The 8,156-nt window shown below is 39.4% G+C and overlaps 1 long non-coding RNA gene across 1 annotated transcript; it reads left to right on the forward strand.

Annotated features, from left to right (window-relative positions):
* Positions 1–2,454: 2,454 nt before the first annotated feature.
* On the forward strand, positions 2,455–7,710 carry LOC142466248 (uncharacterized). Its single transcript, XR_012788108.1, has 3 exons — positions 2,455–2,549; positions 6,073–6,140; positions 7,599–7,710. It is a non-coding gene; the product is annotated as an uncharacterized LOC142466248 (long non-coding RNA).
* The last annotated feature ends 446 nt before the right edge of the window (positions 7,711–8,156 follow it).

Below are 8,156 nucleotides of genomic sequence, written 5' to 3' on the forward strand. Positions count from 1 at the left end.
GAATTTACAATACATCCGATCTCGGGCACTATTAGAGAGGGTTGGGGTTCGTTACAATGCAATCAGATCACAGACACGCTATTAGAGGGGTTTGGGGTTCCTTACAAAGCATCTGATCTCACCTCATGCACCTCAACTGTGCATCAATATTTTAATGTTTAATGTCACTTTTATGCTTATACAAACAGTCCCACATACTGTATAACTTCCTGAAGGGGCATTTCAGCATATATGCTACATGAGAGGAATCACATAATCCCGCAGTGATTTTTTTCTGCTGTTTTTAATGGATATGAAACAGTGTCCCCTTTAACAAAACTGTTATAATGTCCAAAGTGCAGACAAGTATACCAATCTAGTTTCAGGAACCCCAATGTTCCTGGTATATTTACCTTTCATTTTACCGGGTATTTTGTCACCGATGTGAAACCAATAGGGCTGCTAAATTATCTTCACTTCTGCGAGTCACTAGAAGACAACAACATTACTGGGTTGTCGACAACACATTTCTGAGTAACATTTTAGTATTGTAGCAATGTACTTTTGTTTTTACTATTCAGACCCCATTTGTGGCATTAGCGGTAGCCATGAATAAATATGGGTAAAACTTGAACACAAGATAGCGAATATGACAAATTCTGGGCATTGATAAAAGGAACACAGGGCACAACGGATTTAGAATATCCAAACTCATTTATTGAGTCAACACTGTGTTGGCTCAATAAATGAGTTTGGATATTCTAAATCCGTTGTGCCCTGTGTTCCTTTTATCATCTCCCCAGGACTGATCACAGGCTTCCGTACAAGCACTGGAGCACCGGAAACTGTATCACTTTTTGTTTATATTTTGAGGTGTGCAGCAATTTATCTTATTTGTCTGGACTATTAAATTCTGGCCATTCACACTGGAGCCGACATAAAATGAAGATCTAAAACTTTACCAGGAATCACAATATGGAAATTACAACTGTACATTTTTAGCCGATACGGTCAGATAGAAATGGCAAAAATGAGTGAATACACTGGTGGATTTTGCCAAACTATGGGGAATATTGGCAAATTGCAAGTTTTGCTAAAATTTGTACAGATAAAACCAATAGTCCTCCAACATTCTGTGAATGAATGGGCATGTTCATGAATCACACTGGGGTAGGTTTGCACAGCTGTTTGCAAATGATGTGTGCATGGGGAAAGGGCATCTTGCATTTCTCACAAATTATAACAGTGCGGTTCAATCCCAGAGAAAACATAAAACAAAAAGTGGAGGGATTGCAGCTAATGTTAATATCTTTTATTTCCTTAGAACGACGCAAAAGGAAAACGGAATTTGCGAGTGAAACGAATCAGGAGTTATTTCTTATTCGCAGCCAGCCTCACTCTCCATTCAGTAACACTGCTCCTGTACTGTTGGATATATATTATAGCAAATTTCAAAGGGCCCTATGGACTAGAAATGTGCTTCACGTATCCTTTGTAGTAAATTGAAGTGTGTGTACTGTGCTTTTAATTGGAAAATAATTATAAGTGGTTTTACACCAAACCCATGTGATTCGTAGCCAGGTTATGTTTTAGAAAGAACCAAAATACTATGTTCAACATTTACAATTTAAAGTGCATCCTCGTGTTTGTTCATTCCCTGACTGTTCCTAACAACTTCTTTGGCCAGTGTTCACTGAGGAAACTGCTGCTATGAATGCCATTTAATTAACACAGAGCAGGGATACAGACAGCCTCATTCAGAATTATTGCATGCTATTGCCATTCTTTTGAACTTTGTATTGTGATGTCTTAATGTAGAATACTAATATTTCTTAGAATGGTATTTTTGTATAGCAGGCACTGTTCACAATACAAGCGCGGATTGATGGAATAAGAAGGATAACTACACCAAAACAAGTGGAGAACTTCGGTAATATGGAGCAAGATCCTTTAATAGGGCAAGGTAGTGGGTATTCAAATGAAACGGGGGTTCTTTGCATAAGAACAGTACATCAATAAATATTCCCCATTCAGGGTTTTAATCATTCTAATAATGCAATATCTTAAAGTATAATGTATGCATTGGCACAATAGAAATAACACTTATTGTACTTTAACAAACTGAATAATGAAACTCTTACAGTCCTTTTCCTGGTAGTGATATATGACAAAAAAGAGAAGAGCACCAGATATAGATATTGGCAGAGGTTAATCACTGACCAAGAAGAACATATTTACTAAAATACACTGAAGTCTGATGTGCAGGTTAAAAATGCACTGTAGCTGTCTCAAGTAAAGGGGTTAAATGTAAATAATGAAACTAGGGTATTATTGTCCTATAAAAGCTGCCTGCCAGTAGTTTCAAGTCTTCATCCGTCAATCATAAAAAAATATATTTGAATCAAAAATATATATTTTCCTTAATAATGACACTTAGAGTTTCTGTCTTTTGTGCCACGCTAATTAGCATCCCCTTATCTACAAGTCACCTTACAACTAAATACAGAATGGTAATAATTGGAACGCTCCACCGTAGGACAGTAGGGCCTCATGGTGTGATCAAAGAGCGGGTAAGGCTTTTATATTTATTGGTTTTATTTTCCACAGTAAATAAACATAAGGCACACCATCCCTTTAAGGTAAACACAAAACATAAACATAACATCTACTCCACAGTAGGGAGGCTAACTATACTGTATAAAGGCAACTGCGAGTTGGCCGACTAAACCGCGTACCAACTTTAAAGAACAGATTAAAGGAGGATGTGTCGCTGTTGATCGCCTCTTCTCCCTCTACCACTTGCCCTCTTGACCCCATTCCCTCCCATCTCCTAAAACCTCTTGCTCCTACTATAATCCCTACGCTCACACACATTTTTAACTCCTCCCTCTGCTCTGGAACCTTTCCATCCTCCTTCAAACATGCAACAGTCATACCATTACTCAAAAACAGCAAGTTTGACCCTACCTGTCTTTCTAACTATCGACCTGTCTCCCTCCTGCCTTCAAACTCCTTGAACATCTTGTATTCTCTCGCTTGCTCCATTTTCTCAACACCTATTCTCTCCTAGACCCTCTACAATCTGGCTTCCGCACTGCTCACTCCACGGAAACAGCCCTCACTAAAATAACTGACGACTTTCATGCTGCCAAAGACAGAGGTCATTACACTCTGCTCATATTACTCGAACTCTCTGCAGCATTTGACACCGTGGACCACCCTCTTCTCCTTTACATTCTCCATACACTTGGTATTCGGAACAAAGCTCTATCCTGGATCTCATCCTACCTCTCACATCGTACTTTCAGTGTCTCTTCTGCTAACACCTCCTCCTCCTCTAATGATCTCTCTGTGGGGGTACCCCAGGGCTCTGTCCTGGGACCTCTTCTCTTTTCTCTATACACTCTCTCTAGGTGACCTAATAACATCTTTTGGGTTTAATTATCACCTCTATGCCGACGACACACAAATATACTTTTCAACACCCGACCTTACACCTGCTGTACAAACCAAAGTTTCTGAATGACTCTCTGCTATATCATCCTGGATGGCCCTCCACCGCCTTAAACTCAACATGGCTAAAACAGAGCTCCTCATACTTCCTCCCAAACCTGGCCCTACTACTTCCTTCCACATTACTGTTGGAACTACGATCATTCACCCAGTAGCCCAAGCACGCTGCCTAGGGGTCACACTCGACTCCTCTCTCACATTCGCCCCTCACATTCAAAACATTTCTAAAACCTGTTGCTTTTTCCTTCGCAATATAACAAAGATACGCCCTTTCCTCTGTTGCTCGACTGCTAAAACTCTGACTCAGGCCCTCATTCTCTCCCGTCTTGATTACTGTAATCTCCTGCTCTCCGGCCTTCCTGCCTCTCACCTGTCTCCCCTACAATCTATCCTAAACGCTGCTGCCAGAATCACTCTACTCTTTCCGAGATCTGTCTCAGCATCTCCCCTCATGAAATCCCTCTCCTGGCTTCCGATCAAATCCCGCATCTCACACTCCATTCTTCTCCTCACTTTTAAAGCTTTCCACTCTTCTACCCCTCCTTACATCTCAGCCCTAATTTCTCGTTATGCACCATCCAGACTCTTGCGTTCTTCTCAAGGATGTCTTCTTTCTAACCCCCTTGTATCTAAAGCCCTCTCCCGCCTTAAACCTTTTTCACTGACTGCCCCACACCTCTGGAATGCCCTTCCCCTCAGTACCCGACTAGCACCCTCTCTATCCACCTTTAAGACCCAACTTAAGACACACTTGCTTAAAGAAGCATATGAATAGCACCGTGGATATTCTGAACACATGATACATAAAGCTTGGTCCCCTGCAGACGCACTTACCAGAACTCCATCCTACTGTATCTGTACGTTCTCCCTACCTACCAATTAGACTGTAAGCTCCTCGGGGCAGGGACTCCTCTTCCTTAATGTCTAAAGCACTTATTCCCATTATCTGTTATTTATATTATCTGTTATTTATTTGATTACCACGTGTATTACTGCTGTGAAGCGCTATATACATTAATGGCGCTATATAAATAAAGACATACAATACAATTCTTGTATGTACTGTAGAAATCAGAACAATTTCTTATCTGTTTAGTGGGGACTCCTGTCCTAAGAGCATATTCAGGCAATCTTTCAGGATCTAGCAGACAGGACAGCTCTGGTGTATGAGAAAACCCACCTACTACCAGCAGTGGCCTCCTTATCAAGCTGTCTGACCGCTGTGTTAATGCAGCCCTAATTGCTCAAGTAGCTCTAACTGGGTTAACCTTCTGACTGCTGGATTCAGCAGTCACAGGTTTGTTTCCCGGGCATATTCATCAGCAAGTGACTTCACCCTATCACACACCCAAACCAGGTCTGTGCTGATTGTATAGCTGTTGTTGTCTTGTGTTATTCGTGTAACATGCAATGTGGAAAGTGACATCACCCGCACGCCGCAACTGTAATAGCGGCCTAATATGACACCGGACAGATTCCAAAAACAAATGTTCTTTTGCAACTAAAGCGGTCTTCTATGCTAAATTGTATTTTCCCCGGTTTTTACATTTCTTGCAGCACGTGGGCCAATAGGGAGCAGCAACACATGATGTCACGACTTCCCATTGGCTCCCGTGCTGCGGGAAACCTAAGTCTCCATAATTGCTGAAAAGATTGCGGATCAGATCCTGCTTCAAACCTATAAGGTGGAACCACTGCTTTAAGGAGCAAACATTGCCAGTGTGATAGTTACAGTATGTCTAAGGAGAGCCAGCAGTGCACATGACATAGTCATGGTCCAGCGATATATATTCAAATCAAGCTTTAGCCGCCCAATAGCCTATACAGTAAAACCCCACAATGGTCAAACTGCCTTAAGCAACCTGCATTATTTGAAGCCATACCATTTCAAACAGTAATCTAATAATATTGTTTAGATCTTTGTTAGTCCCGGTGTATACAAACTGATTTTAATGTACAGTCATTCAGCAACTCTGGTCATTTATTAGTAATATTTGTAGGTAGTTATAGTCATACCCAAGATAAGGTCGGAGAAGACAGATACAATTCCATTCAATCAATGACTGATACAGTGTGCCATTATTCATGGACCGTGGGATATAGGACAGGAATTTATTTGATAATGATTATATATTATACTAAGCCTGATACACCAAAACATGTTTGCACCCAAAATGGACACAAGATGTGTGTAGATATATCTTTATATATATAGCGCCACCCATGTACACAGCACTACACAGCAGTAATACACGACATAATAATATAACATAAATGGAATAAGCGCAGGATTCTACCCAAAATTGACATTTCATGCAGATGTAATTTGTATCGCAGTGTTTAGATTGTACGCTTAATAACTCTACTTCACTTTTTGAAGTTGCTTTGTCTCAGTCTCTAACTCATTTATTTGGAATTGTACTGTATTTTTCTATATTCAGTGTGTAGAGCGTATTCAACAAAAGTACATGAGGGATACACAGCATATACAGACACTGAGTTAGCAGCAGCAGAATAATACGAATTGAAGTATACTGTACATTACAAATAATATACTAATACATTGCGTTTTCCATTTAGGTCAAGTATGGTGTATCAAACTTACCAAGTGTAAACCAGTGTAAAGATGTGATTATTCAAATACAAAGGTAAAATCACAATATTTTTTTTGATGCAACAAAGAAAGGATGAAACTGGAACAACTCTTGTCTCTGAATGTATGAGAAGAATTTGAGACCATTTTGAAAATACAGTGGAGCAGGGTGCATCTGTGAGGACCTAATGTGAAAACTGATCCAGAATATTTGGTCTAATGACGAGACTAATGAAATAGCCCCAAATAGGAGAGGTCCACTTTAGGGCACAAGTGGCTGCCATGACTGATAACACAATCTTTATTGGTCTAATTAAATAAGCCAAACTATTAAGATACTTACTGGTGAGCTGTGAAGTAATTAATTAAAAGTATAGTGAGGAAGATGGGAAAGGAGTATGACGTACAACAGCGTGGTGTGGGTGAAAGTTGGACTCACTTTCAAATTGTTACTTCGTAGATACACAATGTGGCAACGTGTGTTAATGTGGAATTAGCTCACCAGGATCTTAATAGTTTGGCTTATTTAATTCGACCAATAAAGATTACGTTTTATTAGTTATGACAGCCAGGCGTGTGTAACGCTGCTCACTGCAGGACAGGATACGGACCCACAAGGCAGAGGTAGGAAGTAGTACACCGAACTTGGACTGGGATCTTAGGCCTGGGATGCAGGGGAAGACAGGTTCGTTTACGGGGAAGGTGCAGGTACAGGTAAGGGGAAGGCTCAGGACTCCCTTATAGCATTCTCTCAAGTGGACCTCTCCTATTTGGGGATAGTCTCTGCATTAGCCTCCAAATATTCCTTATACATTTATTTTCATAATGTCACTTTACTTTTTTTACTACACCATGAATTAAATACTTTATATATATTTTTTTTCAATCAAGCTGATTAGATAAAGTAAACTTTTGATTGGGTTCATTAAAGTACAGTAGCATTTTGCACATGCACTTAAATAAGTGTAAATAAGTATATTTGTATATCAGCTTACCATTGACATGGGTACAAAAAGAGCAATGGATATATTACCAAATCACTATTTTGAAGCAGTAACATTAAGCTAGTGCATTTTCTTACCAACATAGAGTCATGAAAACAAATTGCGTTTAATATTTAAAAAAAAAATTCTTGCACGAATTAAAGCCTCCATAACTGAGCCAGAATCACATATAAAAACAAAGGAAAGGCCCAGTTTGTCTCCGAATCCATATTAGATCTCCATTTTTTATCTAAAAATGTACTTGCAGGTACAGTATATCAAAAGTATTAAAAATGCAGTTGCCATAAAAACTGGAAAAGTATTAAGCAAATGCAACTTGTGTTCCTTACTCAATTTCAGAGAAGCGGGAAAACGCCATTCTGAAAATTGTTTGCAGCTTAATCATTGATTGTAGCAAAGTTGTCTATATATCACTTCTGCTAGAAACTTACTTTGTGTTGAGCAACAGACTAGAAAAAAATTGCACATTAATGTGACACACTAATTATGAAGTTTTCTTCTTATTTCAGATATTAATGAGCCTGAACAAAACAACATCAACATGTTCCAAGTTTGCCAACATTCTGACAATATATCAGATCTGTAAATTGTAAAGTAAATACTACTAATGCCGAACACCAAACAATCATTTTTGTGCATATTAACACACTGCACCTTTGGTTTATTTTACTACTTGTAATCAAACCCATTCTCTTACTTGTACTTTTTAATCTTCTTTATTAAATACTTTAAGATAAATAGATATGTCGTGTTTTGGTGTATTTTATTGTATTGCTACAGAATAAACTATGAGATCATATTGTTTGAAATCCTAGTAATCTTGTAAAGCAGGGATCACAAGCTCCTTTTCTAGTGGAGATCACATTCTGGGCTCCTGTGGATAAACGGAAGAGGACTTGGTGATCACGTAATCGCACTGTGCCGAAGGGGCTGGGGCATTCTGGTTCTGCCGCCCCTCCTGCTCTCAAACAGTTAATAAACCTGTCACTTTCCAAAAGAAGCGCTGTGAGTTTATTTCATTCATAGGGAGGGGAGTGGGGCTCTAGGGCCTGCACTGATCCCATTAC

The sequence above is a fragment of the Ascaphus truei genome, chromosome 14, assembly GCF_040206685.1.
Source record: "Ascaphus truei isolate aAscTru1 chromosome 14, aAscTru1.hap1, whole genome shotgun sequence".
NCBI classification, from domain to species: domain Eukaryota; kingdom Metazoa; phylum Chordata; class Amphibia; order Anura; family Ascaphidae; genus Ascaphus; species Ascaphus truei.